This window comes from Lynx canadensis, chromosome B1 (genome assembly GCF_007474595.2).
Source record: "Lynx canadensis isolate LIC74 chromosome B1, mLynCan4.pri.v2, whole genome shotgun sequence".
NCBI lineage: Eukaryota > Metazoa > Chordata > Mammalia > Carnivora > Felidae > Lynx > Lynx canadensis.
This window is the reverse complement of record NC_044306.2, coordinates 28,746,876-28,766,376: the sequence shown is the minus strand read 5'-3', so window position 1 is coordinate 28,766,376 and position 19,501 is coordinate 28,746,876.

Below are 19,501 nucleotides of genomic sequence, written 5' to 3'. Positions count from 1 at the left end.
AAATAAATAAAATCGAGAATGAAAGAGGAGAGATCACAACCAACACAGCAGAAATACAAACAATAATAAGAGAATATTATAAGCAATTATATACCAATAAAATAGGTAATATGGAAGAAATGGACAAATTCCTAGAAACATATAAACGACCAAAACTGAAACAGGAAGAAATAGAAAATTTGAACAGACCCATAACCAGTAAAGAAGTTGAATCAGTAATCAAAAATATCCCCAAAAAACGAGAGTCCAGGGCCAGATGGCTTTCCAGGGGAATTCTACCAAACATTTAAAGAAGAGTTAACACCTATTCTCTTGAAACTATTCCAAAAAATAGAAATGAAAGGAAAACGTCCAAACTCTTTCTATGAAGCCAGCATTACCTTGATTCCAAAACCAGAAAAAGACTCCACTGAAAAGGAGAACTATAGACCAATTTCCCTGATGAACATTCATGCAAAAATCCTCAACATGGTATTAGCAACCGGATCCAACAATACATTAAAAAAAATTATTCATCACAAACAAATGGGATTTATATCTGGGAGGCAGGGCTGGTTCAATATCTGCAAAACTATCAGTGTGATTCATCACATCAATGAAAGAAAAGAATCACATGATCCTCTCAATACATGCAGAGAAAGCATTTGACAAAATACAGCATCCTTTATTGATAAAAACCCTCAAGAAAGTGGGGATAGAAGGATCATGCCTGAAGATCATAAAAGCCATATATGAAAGACCCAATGCTAGTATCATCCTCAATGGGGAAAAACTGAGAGCTTTTCCCCCAAAAGTCAGGAACGAGACAGGGATGTTGTTCAACAGAGTATAGAAAGTCTTAGCCTCAGCAATCAGACAACACGAAGAAATAAAAGGCATCCAAACTGCCCAGGAGGAGGCCAAAACTTTCACTCTTCACATATGACATGATACTCTAAAGAGTCCACCAAAAAACTGCTAGAACTGATCCATGAATTCAGCAAAGTTGCAGGATATAAAATCAATGCACAGCAATCAGTTGCATTCCTATACACCACTAATGAAGCAACAGAAAGAGAAATCAAGGAATTGATCCCATTTACACTTGCATCAAAAACCTTAAAATACCTAGGAATAAATCTAACCAAAGAGGTGAAAGATGTATATAGTGAAAACTATAGAAAGCTTATGAAAGAAATGGAAGAAGACACAAAAAATTGGAAAAATATTCCATGCTCCTGGATATAAAGAATATTATTAAAATGTCAATACTGCCCAAAGCAATCTACATATTCAATGCAACACCTATCAAAATAATACCAAGCATTCTTCACAGAGCTAGAACAAACAATCCTAAAATTTGTACGGAACCAGAAAAGACCCTGAAGAGCCAAAGCAATCCTGAAAAAGAAAACCAAAGCTGAAGACATCACAATCCAGGACTTCAAGCTGTATTACAAAGCTGTAATCATCAAGACAGTATGGTACTGGCAGAAAAACAGACACTCAGATAAATGGAACAGAGAACCCAGAAATGGACCCACAAATGTATGGCCAACTAATCTTTGACAAAGCAGGAAAGAATATCCAATGGAATAAAGACAGTCTCTTTAGCAAGTGGTGCTGGGAAAACTGCACAGCGACATGAAGAATGAACCTGGACCACTTTCTTAGCCCATACACAAAAATAAACTCAAAATGGATGAAAGACCTAAATGTGAGACAGAAGCCATCAAAATTCTCGAGGAGAAAGCAGGCAAAAACCTCTTTAACCTTGGCCACTGCAACTTCTTACTCAACACATCTCCAGAGGCAAAGGAAACAAAAGCAAAATGAACTACTGGGACCTCATCAAAAAAAAGAAAAAAAAAAGCTTCCGCACAGCAAAGGAAACAATCAGCAAAACTACAAGGCAACCAACAAAATAGAAGATACTTGCAAACGATCATGTAAAGAATTAGTATCCAAAATCTATAAAGAACTTATCAAACTCCACACCCAAAAAACAAATAATCCAGTGAAGAAATGGGCAGAAGACATGAATAGACACTTCTCCAAAGAAGACATCCAGATGGCCAACCAACACGTGAAAACATGCTCCACATCACTCATCAGGGAAATACAAATCAAAACCACAATAAGATACCACCTCACACCTGTCAGAATGGCTAACATGAATAATTCAGGCAACAACAGATGTTGGCAGGGATGCAGAGAAAGAGGATCTCTTTTGCACTGCTGGTAGGAATGTAAACTGGTGCAGCCACTCTGTAAAACATTATGGAGATTTCTCAAAAATTAAAAATAGAACTACCCTACAACCCAGCAATTGCACTACTAGGTATTTATCCAAGGGATACAGGTGTGCTGTTTCGAAGGGACACATGTACCCCAATGTTTATAGCAGCACTATCAAGAATAGCCAAAGTATGGAAAGAGCCCAAATGTCCATCAACAGATGAATGGATAAAGAAGATGTGGTATATGTATACGATGGAGTATTACTCAGTAATCAAAAAGAAGGAAATCTTGCCATTTGCAACTACATGGATGGAACTAGAGCATATTATGCTAAGTGAAATGAGTCAGTCAAAGACAGACAAATATCTTATGACTTCACTCATATGAGGACTTTAAGATACAAAACAGCTGAACATAGGAGAACGAAGCAAAAATAAAATAAAAACAAGGAGGGGGATTAAACTTAAGAGACTCTTAAATATGGAGAACAGAGGGTTACTGGAGGGGTTGTGGGAGGGGGGATGGGCTAAACGCATAAGGGGCATTAAGGAATCAACCCCTGAAATCATTGTTGCACTATATGCTAACTAATTTGGAAGTAAATTTAAAAAATAAATGAAATAAAAAAACATTGAGAAATGCTGCTCTAGGGAATACTGCATAAAGGAAAAAGATGTGAGCCAACAATTTCCTCAATCAATGCAAAAACCAAAGGATAAGAAATCAAATCAACTTTTGCTATATCTTTATGTTGCTTAATCTAGATTAGATTCTTTTGGTTTTAAAAAAACACCTTAAGGAAAGACCACACACCAGCATGATCACCAGCCATTTCAGCTTCAGCAACTATCATCAACTAATAACTTCCCTGTGGACTAATTGGTTCCAATTTTTGAGAGATCAAGCCTATTTGTGTCAGGTAACAATTCTTATCTCTGAGAAGAAACCTCCAAATGAAAGCCTGCCCATAGGTCCCTGGTCAGCCTATGGATACCCCTAAGTAGTTCAATAAGGGCCACTCTAGTAGAGTGAACCTTTAACACCGCTTTGGAAAGCAGAGGATTTTGAGTGAGACCAGTTAAAGCCAGAAGAAAAAATCAAGTGTTAACAGGAGAATGGAGTAGCATGTCCAAAAACTCTATTTCACACCCTAATGCACCAGAGACGTGACAAGTTACTATGACTTGGACCAGGCTCACAGAATTAATCCTAGGACTGAGAATAGGATCCAGCTGTCAACTTTCATCTCAGAACCTTTGCAATTAATTCATGTTATTACATTTTTTCCCAGTCTTTAATGCATGAGGGGTCATCCCCCCTACTCCTGCCCACCACAGCATTTACCAACCCTGCCACATGTTCACCCTAAACCAATCACCTTAATCTATTTAGAGTTATACCATTCTTTATCTTTATGTAGAAGCAACCCAGTGGATTGCATTCCTCTCTCCATCATAACTGGAAAAAGGAAATTAAAGAAATACAGGGAATCTCAAGTAACCAAAGCTAGCAGGTGCTGAGGTTGTACAGAATAAAGCTCAGGACTTCACTGCAACTCCTTTCAGAGGCCATTTGATCTGTGCTCTTCTGCTCCATACTTCTATTGTCTTATAAATAACCTAAACTCTCCCGCAAGGGTGCTCAAGAGTAAACACATGGATCCATGGACAAATCAACATTGGAAAAAAAAAAAAGTATTGGTTAGCAAGATTGTTTTTTCCCAGAAAAAAAAAAAAAAATCTTACTGTATCCGAATGGTTTCCAAAGATCTTTAGAGATGCCATTACCTGGCAGCCCAGAAAAAGCTACAGTCAACACAAAACTTTTCAAATGTTCCATCATCAACAGCCCATGTCATGGTGGTGGGGGAGGGAAGACTGGAGTGGTTGACTTTTTATGGTCTCCCTTCCTTTCATTCACTCTTTTCTTAAAACATAAAATTCCTTCAATCTGATGCTAAGGTTTACCCAGGCGAAAAGCAGAAAAAATAAAATGAAGGTCTTCCAAGGACTTAAAAATAATGCAAAAGCTTTCCACTTGCACTTCAGAGTAGTAGCATATTAGCTCTGTTGTGACTGAAAGCCCCCTCTGGATTCTGTCACACTTTATTCTCTTTCTGCAGCAGAAATTACTTGTGTCAAGTGTAAATCCATTATGTTTTTGAAGGGCATTTCTGCCCCTGACCAGCACCTAGCCCAGTGCCTGGCATGTAGTAGATACAACACACATTATCATTCATTCTGATTTACCCTAGATCCTACTCATAAAGGAAATATTAAAGCTGTAAGATATGATCATCAAGAAGAGAAGGTGAAGGAGTACTACAGAAGTTTTTGTGTCTTTGTAGAAAGTCTCAAAAATCAATTTTTAATTAAAAACAAATGACTGTAATATTGAGGCTCCTGGGTGGCTCAGTCAGTTAAGCATCTGATTTCAGCTCAGGTCATGATCTCATGGTTTTTGAGTTCGAGCCCATGTCAGGCTCTGTGCTGACAGCTCAGAGCCTGCAGACTGCTTTGGATTCTGTGTCTCCCTCTCTCTCTGCTCCCCCTCGATTGTGCTCTGTTTCTCAAAAACAAACATTTAAAAAAAATTTTTTTTAATTACTGTAATCTGTTGGTGCTCAGTATTGCTCCTTGGGCAGGCTACCTACATTTTTGTAAATATCTTATTTCCTTAGCTAGAACATCACCTTCTCTAAGGTAAAAACTGTCAGTGCACATAAAAACCATGTCCCAGTTTTTCTAGGGCTTTCCAAATTTCATCTAATTACATTCTTTTCCACAAAGTAAATATACTTAATACATAAGCAAGTATTAATTTTTATCTTTCTTGGACCTTTATTTTAACTCAAAAATCCCTAAAGCATCCTCCACACTGTACATCCCATCACATTATCGTTTTCTCTTGCAGAGTAGCACATATACATAAAACAAAAACTCACCATGTTTATTGATTACTAAATTAATCAGTTAATCAATTACTGGCTTAATCTGTTATAGTCACTACCCTAAAAAATCATTCCTGACATGGAAAACACAGACATTCTAATTTTCTTTCATGTTAAAGCATCTTTAAGGAAGATACTACTGTAAAATGGCTAAGATAAGCTCTGACCTAAGAATTTGAAAGAACGTATTTCTTCTCTATGTGCCACCCCACCCACCTGCCATAAACAGCTCAACACTCATTTTTGTATGAATAAAATATGGTTCCAAAGGGCCCCAAAGAGAAGGAAGTAGAAGAAAAAGTGATTTTTTTAAACCCTGGCTTAAGGATTGTTACCATTGTTTACAAAGTGATGACAGGCACACAGGCAAGCAGGGGGGAAAAAAGGGAGAATATGGTACACTTATGCTCTAAAATGGTATTTCACATTATATATATTTCACACCTCCATGCAGTGCTTCCCAAATTTCCACCAAAGTATCTATGAAGACACAGAAAGTGATAGTACTTCCCAATATCAAATAACAAGGCTTACAGTCAATCTATTGCCAACCCTGGGATGAACTTTCACTGTTTAGGAAGCTGATACTATTAGAGTTGACCCTGCAGCCTCCCATGGCTCCCTTCCTAGTCAGAAGAAGCTTCTCTGGAGCTGCATTGTTCAGTACTGTAGCCACTATTTGCATGAGGCTATTGAAATTAAATTAATTTTAAAATCCAGTTCTTCAGTACTCAATAGCCACAGTGAATAGTGGCTATCATATTAAATAGTGTAGATATAAAACATTTCCATCATCATATAAAGTTCTGCTGGCCACACATACTTCTAATCCAGATAGTATGGGGTGGGTTCTGCCTTTCTTATTAGTCCCTATTATCTGCTCTTTATGCCAAACTTTTTCTTGAGATCTCATTCTTGGCCTCCACTGATTCCTTTGAACTGGACCTTGGATCTTTCCCTGTCCCTGATCTGCCCTCATCTGGGAAACTAACTCCTATTCCCTGCTTTCATGCCCTGCCCACACCCACACAGAGACCAGTTTGTGTCTGCCCCCAGTGCTTGCCTACTCCTTCCTGAGTGAAGGAAGATTAGACAATTCAGGAGCTGAGACTTCCACTGGACTCTGCCTCAGTTTCCTGCTCTGTCCAAGTACCTATCCCTGTCCTGTTGGGAAACATGTGCTTGAAAGCTTTGAGGTAAAGTTTCCTACCCAAACAGGAAGCTGCAACCAGATATCTACAATCCTACAATAGAAGCTCCCAGAAACTTACTATTAAACATGAGAATTAGAGATATCATAAGAACTCTACATATCCCAGGGCATCTCAACAGCTCTGAAAGAAAATATAATGGTAGGAAAAGTCTACCACATATTAAGAAAAATTAATGAGAAAATGAGCCACATCCAGATAGTACATGATTATTGGTTTATAGGGGGAACTATTTCAAGCATCCAGATTTTTTAGAAAAAAAGTAATCTGAAAACAAAAATCAAGTTGGCCTTAGACTTCTCTGAAATACTGGATTTCAACAGAGCAATGCAACATGATTTTGGCAGGCAAACATTTTAATCTATAAAATTCTTCCCTAGCCAAGTTATTCTTCATGGGTAAAGAAAATGAAAAGAGAAAATAAATGCCCATGTTCCTGTTTTAAAGTAAGTTTAAATAACGATTATAAAGCTGCTTTGGAAATGATCACTGTCAATAGTATAAGTATTTGTACGGATATATATAGCGTGTGTGCAAATATATACATTTTGGATTACATAAACATCTACACAGTAATGTAGATTTTCTATATTATGTCTAAAATATAAGGAAAAGACTGGTAAAAAATAAAACTGAAAAAACCCTAAATTACAAAATGAATTCCACATACAGCTTAAGAAAATGAAAGTAATATAAACTTGCCTTGAGTGGAAAAGTCTCAAAAGGTAACATTTCATGGTTTATCAATAAAAAACACAAAGCAAAGTATGCTTTTGAAAGCTAAATTTAAACACTAATAAAAATGTAAACTATATAGATCAAAAATACTAGAGAAAACACAAGCAAGGAAATAGAGTTCATACACAAAAGTGAAAACAGAAACAAGCATAATAGCAATAAGAAAACATGTTAAGTAAAACAATAAAGAACTAGATTGCCTAAAATATTGACAAATCTTTCTTTACTGATCTGAAATGGTGACTTATCTTAGACTACATTTCTATACATAGTAACATTAATCACTAAATTCTACTCCTGAAACCAATACTGCACTCTATGTTAACTAACTACAATTTAAATAAAAATTTGAAAAGAAAAAAAAAAGATTTATGGATGTATTCTTAACAAGGCCACATTACATCTATTGTTTCTTTATTATCTGTTTAAAAAGTTATTTCTTAAAAAATAACTGTTTTTTTAAATTTTGGAATTAAAGACAAGTATTTAAGTGATAATGAGACAAAGAAACATAAGCATGAGAAAATATCACAAAGGGAAAAAAGTTTGGACTATGTGAAAATTAAAAAAAAAAAAAAAAAACCAAAACTGTATTGTGGTGCTTGTGTGGCTCAGTCAGTTAAGCATCCAACTTCAGTCAGGTCATGATCTCATGGTGGGTTCGAGCCCCATGTCAGGTTCTGTGCTGACAGCTCAGAGCCTGGAGGCTACTTCATATTCTGTGCCTCCCTCTCTCTCCACCCCTCCCCCGCTCATTTTCTCCCTCCCTCCCTCTCTCTCAAAAATAAACATTTTTTTAAAATGTTTTTAAATACTAATTATACTTTTGCATGAGGATGTACGAGATGGGCTTGCTCATTAATTGTGCCTGATAGAAATGCACTGGTACAACTTTCCTGGAAAGGAATTTGGAAATTCATATTAAGAACCTTAAAATGTTCATACACTTTGACTTGATCATTCAATTCCAACTCTAGGACTCTGGTCTTTTAAGTTTGTTTTGGTGAGAAAGAGAGACCACAAGTGAGGGAGAAGCATACAGAGAGGGAGAGAGAGAGAATCCCAGGAGGGGCAGAGAAGGAGAGAAATACAGAGCCCAAAGCGGGGTTCAAGCTCACCAACCATGAGATCATGACCTCAGCCAAGGTTAGATGCTTAACCAACTATGCCACCCAGGTGCCCCTCCAGGACTCTGTTCTAAGGAAATAATCTCAAATAACAGCAAAGACTGAACCTCAGAATTGCTAACTGCAAATAAAAAAAGGAACTTTTCTGACAGATAAAAAGAATAATTAAAACAATGTAGTATATCCAGAAATGAATTACTGGGTTTTGTATCTATTAAAAACACAGTATTTCAAAAAAAAATTTTTAAGGAGAAATTTCTCACCACACAAAGTTAAACACAAGCATGATATAAAAAAGCATCTATGGATATATTCTTTAAATATTAATAAGGTTATCTCTAGAAATGAGTTTTACAGTTGATTTGATTTTAAAACATTTCTATATCTCTCATATTTTCTACAACATGTCTATGTTGTTTTTAAAATCAGAAAAACGTAAATGCTTTCCATCTGATGTAAAATTACAGATTCAGCATCTAACCGGCTACAGCCTGTGACTGAGTCCATGTGAAATTCATTACCCCAATGTGACAGCTAATTTTTCATCAAGCCCACTTGTGAATAAGCCTCCATGACTTCCTCCATTGTGTTCCACACAATTTAGCACTTGATTATATGCTGTTCTGCGTGCTCTTTGGGGTTCTTCCCTATTAACGCATACGTGTTAGCACTACTCAACTTGGTAAACATTTACAGAGCATCAGTACTATTCCAGGCTCTGTGTTGTGCTCAGTGAGTTTTTATTCAATTACCACAACTCTAAAGTATCCTTGGTATTAGCCAATTTTTAAAAATGTTAAAAGGTTAAGTGACTAACCCAAACTCAGAGGGGCAGAACTGAAATTTAATCACAGATCTCCACTTCCCAGTACTGCACAGTTGTTCCACCAAATAGTTTTTGCACTCCAAGAGAGTGTTACATATCTTACTTTTTTTCACCTGAGGTGACCAGAACACTTAGTGAATACTCTGCAAGGTTATTTAATTTCCTAATGGGGGTTACGACATGGAAGTAGGGCCACAACCTACTTTTCAGACTCTGTATGGCACTGAGCATTGCCTATCAAATTCTTGATTTGTACTGGTTTTGTTTTGCACCCATTCAGAGGTTTATCCTGAACATTTGCCCATGTGTTGAATGCATGGTGATGTGGAAAACAAAGGCAGCCAGAAATGGCAGATAGAACCCAATTTCCTTATAACCTGCAGCCCACTGACAAATATTTGAGGTTGGTAGAGTAAAACGCTTCTCCAGGTTGCTAGAGGGAAAAACAACCTTAGCTTGACAATAGTTAGGCCTCCACTATCCTGGGACTCTTCTTTAGCATATGAAAATCCCAGTAGAAACTTCCCCTGGGCTTTACCTCCCCCAACTCCATAGTATATAACCAGTCTCTCCTCATGGTCCCCAGGGCAGCTCTTCCTGCCCACAGGTCCTGTCCCTGTGCTTTAATAAAATCACCTTTTTGCACCAAAGACGTCTTCAAGAATTCTTTCTTGGCCATCAGCTCTGGATGCCACGAACCCCACGATCACCCCCAAAACCTCATCACATGGCAGATTCAAAAGAAACATTGGCAGGACAGATGAAAGCAAACAGCACAACATTATGCAGGGCAGGGGTGAAGCGACAGTCTCAGGGAAACTCCCAAGCAGGTGAGTCAGATGAGGCATACAGTCCTCTAAGTTGTCAGAATCCCACAGAGAGGTATGTGGAGGCCGGGACATGTAATGGGCTGTGCTCCAGGAGGGGTTGGTGGCCACCCTGGAATTCAACCATCTTGTACAGGGCAAACAAGACAGCAGCCTTGCAAATGGAGCAATAATCTGAACTTAATGCCAACCACTCATGGGAGTCGCATGCCTGTGTTCCCATCACCTGGAGTCTTGAGAGGAGTCTTGAGACCATAATTGGTCTCACCATGTGGAGGAAGGATGTGGGGCCACTGGTCCTACAAGAGCTCGGGCAAGTCTTTGCTTAACCAAGTACCTAGGATCACCTGGACGATAACATTCTTGCCACAGAGGACATAAGCCTTGATGTTTTAAGTGACACAAAATAACTTACGTAATCTTTTCTCTCTCCCACTATAAAATGAGAAGGTTATACTAGCTGAAAGCCCTCCCAGCCTGGATTAATTGGATGCCCTCCAATGTGCTTCTACACCCTCTCTGACTCTCCTATTCCAGCTCCACAAATATCTGTATAGTTTTCTGATTCCTCTTTCAAGAATCCAACTCTTCCTTTGACTTGGTCTCATTTTTTCACCACTGGATCCCCAGAATCCAATACAGGCAGTTACTAGAGAATCAATAAATATTAAAAATGAACATGTAAATAAATGAATCCCTTCCTGCTCTTATAATCATACTTCAATTTAATACTCTGATGAAAGAAGGTTTTTGTTGGCAGTAGGCAACCTGTAAGGCAATTTAATAAAATAGCACTTGAGCAGGCAGCTATGTCCCTAATCTTATTTACCTGCCTATATCTTCCCTGTTCCTCCAGGTTCTCCCAGGCTGAAGGCTCATCTGGTCCCAGGGGCCAAACTGCATTTGAACATAGGTAGTGTAATGTTAGCTGTAGCACAACCACCCACTTGACTCCCTTGGTCTTTACAGCTTCTGATGACATCCAGTGTTAGCAACTCCACTAAAGGTCACTGGGCTAAGTGGTCCCTTGGATGATCTCTTCTGCTCCCATAAGCCCGCTCCCGGATCAAACTTCTGTTGAGGTAACTGACTTCTTACTTCCGCTGGTCTTTCAACTCTGCCCTGTTACCCTAAGGCTAGCCCTCTGCTGCTCAACAGCTGTCCACCTAGCCCATCATCCTCCTCTGTCTCCATGTCCTCTCTCCTGGGCTTCCCCTAAACCTACTTATTGGAATATAGCTACTGCCCCCTTAGAAACTTCAAAGCTGTCTGTCACCTGAATCATCACTGGCTTGGGATGTGCCTTTAAGACATGGACAGGCCTGGTGTAGTGGTCCCTTTTTGCTGCCTCTTGGACCCTTCCAATACAGGCCCATCTCAGGCTGCCTGCCTCATGCTAACAAGAGCTATCATACCCACACCCAGGTTAAGCTACCTGGCTGGCATTCCTTTGACAGCCTAAAATCAAGCATAGTTTTAGTAATCTGCTGATAGTTTCCAATCCTATCCTCATTTTTTAATTCAACTTCAAACATTATAATATAAACCGAATGGATATTGCTTTAACACAATGAAAATATCCACTTGCACGTCCAAGTTTGAAATTTATTTCAGGACTCAGATTAAAAGTTACATTGCAGTAAATATGCTCTGAAATGACTCAAGTTGCTCAAAAATTTGAATATGATTAGCTTTCTGGACCAAAAACTTCTACAATGAGAAAGAGGTTTTTACAAATGTGGCAGCCACTTAACTTTCCACAAATTGGTTTCTGGCCAGTTTCTACTTCTGCCGGGACACCAGCTACTTTTCAACAAATTAGTTGCTAGGTGTAATAGAAACAAACTTTCTACCATTATTTCTATAGTGAAGAAAAATATTTTGTAGTTCTATACTTTTGATGTGGCTTTTTTTCTGAGAATCTATTTTTCCTTCCCCTAAAGCTTTTTGGCCACTAAAGCTTGGCCATGAAGTTAATTTGTCAAAGGCAGGGTAAGCAACCTTCAGTGTTTGCCCAGGATCAAGAGGTTTCCTAGGATACTGGACTTTCAGTTCTAAAACCAATTCAGTCCCAGGTGAACCGAGATAGTTGGTCACTCTAAGTCTACAAGGACCACAACAGTTTGCTGTGATGTTCAGGAGGATATAGGGCAGCCCCTTTGTAGGAGTCAGTGGGAGGAACAGAAATCTCAGTAGAAAGAGAGACTTCAGAGTGGACATGAGGATCCTTTATGCCAAGGACCCTCAAGGATCTCCTATCTAGAGCCGTTGCTCTAAGACCTGAATCAAGGAGGCCTCTAAGAATGCAGCATCTACAAAGAGGTTGGGAGAGGTCAAGGAGAGGGGCTTTTTCCCTAGTTCACATTTGGTTTCTTGGGAGAAGAGCACCTTTCAGGGTGCCTCTAGGCTGATGCAGCTGCATCAGAACAGAAATATCAACTTGGCATGCATAGGCAAGGCCTATGGGAAATGGTTACTCCCATGTTGAAGCAAGGAGGGGAGGGCCTACACATCAGGAGCTAAAAATGGGGCCTGGTTAGGACTCAGAAGCTTTATCCAAACAAGAACCAAGATAGGCTTATAGCAACAGTTGGATGGGGCAGAGTAGGTGATTTCTAACCACAAAGAGAATACAGACCTCAAGTAACAATTAGCCCCAAAGTCACTTCAGTGGAGGATGAAGTAAAGACAGATGCCAAAACTGAGAGACCAGAGGTCAACCAAATATCAGGAGAATTCAGCAAAGAAGGACAGCACCTGTACCAAGGAGTCCTCTCTCTACAGGCTCTAAGGATTCTCTGCTCCTTATGCTAAGTTGGAAAAGACGAGGGGAGAATTTTTTGGAGAAGAGAAAGCAAAGCTGACTTGAAACTGGCTGAAGACCAATAGAGATAGCTTTACAGTTTTTGATCTACCAGCAGCAAAAGTAAGGGTGGCGTTTTCCCACCATCCCCAACTGTAAACATATAAAGGACAGTATCTTTGTGCGCATCTGAGTTATGATGTAAAAAATTGAATTCTGCCATATTTCCATGGCATTTGATTCCCTCTACCTCCTTTTACTATGTACTGTTCTCTGTATTAGTTCCAAATATATCCTTCACTTCAAATGGGAAAGGATTTCTGTTTCACAACTGTGAATTACTGAAACTGGAAAGATGAATCCATAAAAATAGGAACACTGAATTTGAATCAGATTCATCATGAAATTGGAAGTTGTCCCCATTTCAAGAAGAACCTCAGCATCTTTCTTGTGACTGACATGCCTAATTCATAGCCATATTATTATTTCCATTGTCTCTGCTAAAATTAAAAAATTTTTTCTTGGGGCACCTGGGTGGCTCAGTCAGTTGAGTATTCAACTTCTGCCCGGTTCACAAGTTCAAGCCCCATGTCGGGCTCTGTGCTGACAGCTCAGAGCCTGGAGCTTTCTTTGGATTCTGTGTCTCCCTCTCTTTCTGCCCCTCCCCTGTTTGTACTCTTTCTCAAAAATAAATAAAACATTTAAAAATTTTTTTTCTAATTTTTCCTAAAGCATCTTTCTTTTCCCTTTTACTCAATGCCTTTGTTTTGCATATTTGAGATACAGGGCTTTCAAGACTAACTATAAATTTAGAAAGTTCAAGCATTTAAGTAAATTTTAGAGGAATCATTTTTTCAATAGGTGAGCCTACATTGCTCAAGTCTTATAACATAGGACCTTACCGACTTGGCTTACACTTAGGCCAAAACGTACTATTATCTTGGCAGGAAACTAGAATTTCCTTTTGACTAGGAATGGATTAAAGCTTCCTTTCTAGAAAGTACACTCACAATGGCACTCTGTTCAGAGTCAGGCCTGTGCAGGTGTGACTTGGCAGGATCTGGGAGGCATAATAGAAGATATTGTAATTGGAGATATTTCATTCAGGTTGTACAGGATGAGTTTCTAATCTACTCAAGCAATAAAGATTGAATAAACTGCATAAAATATCATTCTCAGGAGGCACTGATCCTATGAAAAATATTGTACTTTTAAAGCTCGTAAGTTATCCCACTGTTAATTTTCTTCATCCTGCTGTCTCAGTTTAGCCATACCTTGGGGCTTGCATTCCTTCTCAATAGACCTAATTTTATGCTCTGACAGTTCCCCCAGAAATTTGCTTCCAATGTAGCCAAGGTGAGCACATGCATTGCGAGTTGTGCTGCCGAAATACTTCCTTTGACAAAGCATCAGAATTTACTGTAACACAGCTTTCTTCCCCTGCAGCATTTACCCTTGAGAAAGTGTGTTGCCAGACAATCTCAGTGGAAGCACAATAGATTCTACAGTGGGTGAAGCATTTACACAAAGATTAGAGTGTCTGGAGAAATACAATGGCATTAGCTGGGAGCTAGCCACTCTGACTCAGGTAGGTCTTGGTCAATAGTCTACTCAAGAGGCATCAGCAAACTACTGCTCATAGGCTAAATCTGGTCTGCTGCCTGTTTTTGTAAATAAAGTTTTATTGGAACACAATCACTCAATTGTTTTCATTTTTATATTGTCTATAGCTGCTTGCACACTACAGTGGCAGTGCTGAGTGAGTGACTGCATGCCCTACAAAGTCTAAAATATTTACTATCTGGCCTTTTATAGAAAAAGCTTGCCAACCTCTTATCTAGCACTTGGATGGTGGACACACTACACTGCCATTACCCTTCCCTCCTGGCATCACTAATCAACCAAGGCCTTTCTTCCCTTGAAACTGACCTCAGAAACCTTCCCAGTAAAGGCAGACACCAATTTTCACTTCAAGTTGCCACCCTGAGCTTGGATAACTAAACTTTTAGGATCATGCAGGGCAACAAAAAGGAAATCTCAATCCTCATATACAACATGAAGATTAAACCCAGGCTGCTCTTTAATTATCCATTTTTTCTAGACTTCTGTAAAGTTAGTTATACTATCTTCCTATGTCTGGTTTTCTAAACTAGATCACTTGGCTAGTAGAAACCACAAGGAATCAGTTAGTTCTCCCTTTGTGTCTTTGAGATTCCCTAAAACTTGGTAACCATATCACCAATAACTGAACCATTTCTTAGAATTGCTAAGAATTTTTTTAATCATTAGGAAAGGAACAAGTCACCTTCCATAGAAACCTCAGACTGTCTAATGAATCTATTTTTTTTCTTTTTTTTTTTTTAACTTCAAACCAATTTCATCTTTCTCTGTCATTGTACAAAGGTCATCATCCTCCGTACTTTCCTTCTTAATCAATTGTGTTGCCACAAAGCTCTTTTGTTTTTAAGAATCAGGCTTACCAGAAAGTGTGCACACCTGTGCTTCCTAGCCAAGGAAAGAGAACATAATTATATTTTTCATTAGCCATCACCTTTTCCCTAAGCATATGCCCAAAAAAACTACAGGAGAGCAATAACTTATAGCCAGGTTTTAAAATGAGGATTCTTCAGCAGCTACTTTGCTCTGTCTCTAACTAAATGAGAAAGCACTTAACAAAAGCACTTAAAAGTACCATGTAATACCCATGATACAGCAAGAATTATTTATCCTTCACTTAAGGACCACATAATGAGATATTATTAATAAATGAAAATTGATCTTCCTTGGAAACCATAAAGCTCAAATCGCTTTCCCACCAATGATGAGGTCTCTTTCTGAGTGCAGCCCACAAAGGAAAAGCAATTTCACTCCAGATAGCCCCAAGATGTAAATCAAAGGTTTTTATGGCTTTGCTGCTGGTTTCTCTAGTGATGCACTTCACTGGTATCAAATTATAAGCATCTGAATCAGTAAGCATTGAAGGTTATTAAAGGTCCTCAGACTTCCCAGCATATGTGAACAGTAAAAAAATCACCAAGGAATAGATGTTGCTTCATTTAACTTATTTTCACAAACATAATGTTAACAACAGCTATCAGTACAAGTTATTGTCATTTCTTTATATTTTTTATGTCTTTGTTCTTCAATCAGAACTTCTAAGCTTCCTTTAGAATGCAAGGTGTTAGGGCACCTGGGTATCTCAACGCAGGTTGAGTTAAGCATAGGACTCTTGATCTTGGCTCAGGTCATGATCGCACAGTTGGTAAGTTTGAACCCCACATTGGGCTCTGCACTGATGGCACAGACCCAGCTTGGAATTCTGTCTCACTTTCTCTCTGCCCATCCCCCACTTGTGCTTTCTCTCTCAAAGAAATAAACTTTAAAAAAATAAAAAGAATTTAAACTGTATTCCTAATAGGTACAAAATAGCACCAGGAAATGGTTAATGCTCTGAGACTCTGAGATGTTTAAACTGAAAGCAGTATGGAAATTAGGATTTTTTTTTAAGCTCCAAAGTACGTATTTCTAGTCATCTCCTCTATATGTGGTCACTGAGTAGCCACTCCTCCATAGTCGAGATCTCATCTTGAAGTCATTTTTCATTTTAAGAGGAGGGGAACAAAAAAGGCAAGAAATCCCCACACCCATGCAAAAATGTGTTAAAATAGCTGGGAGGCTTTTTACATTTTATCAAAAGGCTTAAACACTGCATATCCTATACCCAAAGCCCTACCATAATTACAAGACAATGTCTTAAGGAAGGCAAACTTTCAAGCACTATTAGTATGTGAAATCAAACAGGAATGTGATAGCATAGAGAACTCAAATCTAGGAGTGAATTTGATGGATTGTTAAGAAGGTTAAATGACTTCTTGAAGGTCACAGAAGAGGCTACAAAGCAATGATGTATTCAAAGATTTCATGCGTTTTCTCCCTTCTCTGGCATCTTCTATAGAGGGTGAATTCCATCTCCAATTTCTGGTAACTAACAACCACAGAAACCACCAGCATTGAAGGTGACTTCTACACTATAGCAAATTATTGTTCTCCATTTGGCCAGATAAGGCAGACTCTTCCAGGCCCTTCTAAACCTCCCTAGAACATCAGAGAATACAACCTTGTTATTTTTTCATGTTTTCTTTCTAGAATTTTATTGTAAACTCCAAACTCTATATCCTTAAAATGTACGCATTTGTGTTTGATCAAAATTTGACTGTTAAAATCTGGAGTGCTTCATTCATTACCCGCTGTCAGTTTTTCATAGATTCTTTTTACAATTTAAATCATTTTTGCTCTATTATGAACAGAGTTGCTGATGGGTGACATTCCAAAGTCTGTGTTGGGCAGATATGCCAAGCAACAAATGCATTTTATGGAGAGATGACCTGAGGAGATGAGAGAGTAAAATTCATGGTAGAAAAAGAAACTGAAAAGGGCAATGAAAACCCTTCTCTTTTTCCTCTATCATCAACTTTTTCCTCTCTATTGGATTATTCTCTTTGGCTACTCTTATTTCTTTCTTCTTAATCACAAAAACAGCCCCCAAATTTTCCCCTGCCAGCTGCATATTTCTTTGCCAACTCTTCAAAAGAGTTGTCTATACTTCTACCTATTTCACTATCTCCAACTCCTCTCCCATTTTTCTGCAACCCACCTCCATCAGGCTTTCAATGCCCATTGCACCAATGATACAGCCCTTATATATCAGGTCACCAGAACCTCCGCTCTACTAAACCAAAGCCCCATTCCCAGTCTTCTACACACTTGACTTCTCAGCAGTTTTAAAACAATGGAGTTAACCCTCTACCTTGATATACTTCCTTCACTTGGTTACCAGATTCGCACATTCTCTTAAATTCTGTCCTACTAGCTTTGCCTTCTGTCTCCATCTCTTCTGCTAGTTGCCCTTGGTCACCCTTACCTCCTAACCCTGGAATGCCCCAGGCACTTTACCACCTCTTTACTATTCTTACTCACTCCCTTGGGCCTCTCAGTCAGACTCCCAGCTTTAAATGTTATCAGTATACGGCAGGTCCTCCATATACATCTCTAGCCCACACCTATTTAACTCCACATAAATTTCTAATAGCACAAGTTTTAAATATTCAAAACCAAACTCTTGGTTTTCTCCCATCCCACAAAACCTGTTCTGTATGCAGTCATCATGATTTCTGTCCCTGACAACATTCTTACACTGCTCAGACCCAAAACCTTGACGTCATGCTTGACTTCTTTCTCTTAAATGCTGTCTACTTACATTCCTTCCACTGTTGGCCCTGGTCTCAGTCAGGAACATCTCTGCTTGGCAACACAACAGTGCCTTAACTGGGCTCTCTCCTTGCTCATTTGCTCCCTAGCAGTCTGTGCTCACCCATGTAGGGCACACAGAGGCATAACTTAGAGAAAAATGCTTGTTATGTTGATAGCCTTCAAAGCTCTAAGAACTTGCCTCCCTCCACTCCCTGCCATCAACTCTCAGAATCCATGTCCTATCACTTTCCCCTATACTCACTCCACTCCAGCCACTCTGTCCTCTTTGTTGTCACTCTGTATACCAAGCATGCTCCTGCCCTGGGCCTTTGCACTGATTATTCCTTCTGTCTAAAACACTCCTTTCAAATATCAGCCTGACATACTCCCTTGCTGCCTTTAATTTCTGCTCAGATGTCCCTTCCTGTGAAAGCCTAGCCTGAAAACCCTATTTAAGATTATAGTTACCCTCTAGAGGCGCCTGGGTGGCTCAGTCGGTTGAGCGCCCGACTTCAGCTCAGGTCATGATCTCCCAGTCTGTGAGTTCGAGCCCCGCATTGGGCTCTGCGCTGACAGCTCAGAGCCTGGAGACTGCTTCGGATTCTGTGTCTCCCTCTCTCTCTGTCCCTCCCCTGCTTGTGCTCTGTCTCTCTCTCTCAAAAATAAATGTAAAAAATTAAAAAAAAAAAAAAAAAGATTATAGTTACCCTCTAGTCAACAATCAAGTGTCCCTCATCCTACCCTATTCCTTTCCTCTATGGTACACAGCAATTTCCAATATTCCATTTAATTCACTTATTTGTTATGTGTATTGTTTACTGCCAGTCTTCCACCATTGGAATTCAAGCTCCATGAAGACAAGGATGTTTGTTTTGTTCACTCATGTACCACAAGCACCCAGAGACTTGGCATGTAATTGTGCTTTAAAAACGTGTTGAAACCTGAATGAATGATGAATCAGAAAAAGAGCCAGAAAATAGAACTTGTGAATGGCAGAAATCACAGGATATAAAACACAAAGGAAAACGAACCTATGTCCAATTTTGACTATAAATCGTGCACTACAGTGCTTTTCTCCTTTCACAAACTTCATGACCTCACTACACTTTCCCCTTGAAAATAATTAAACATTAGCAGTATTCCTCTTGAGAATGTAGGTGGCAATATATACCTTTCCTCTCTGGAACTAATAAATCTCTCTGGGAGGCAGGGGATTTCCTCTATTCCAAGGTCCTCACGCAAAAAAGATGAGGTACTCCAGTGCATCTCAACTCTCTGAGTAAGCAAATATACAAACATTATTTCTTCTCATAGGTACATCTGAATTTTTGCCCTTAACAATAAAACCTAAGAGACTACGATGGTGTTAGGCTTGTGTCAAAACTTTAAGTATTTGGGGGAAAGTGAACAGATTATTCACATATAGAAAATGATAAATAGTACACAGAAAACTAGTTTCCAGGAATAATAATATAACTGAGTATATTAAAGGCCAGAGGCATGAATTAATAGACTAAACCAAATAATTCTCTTAACCTAAGTCTCCTTA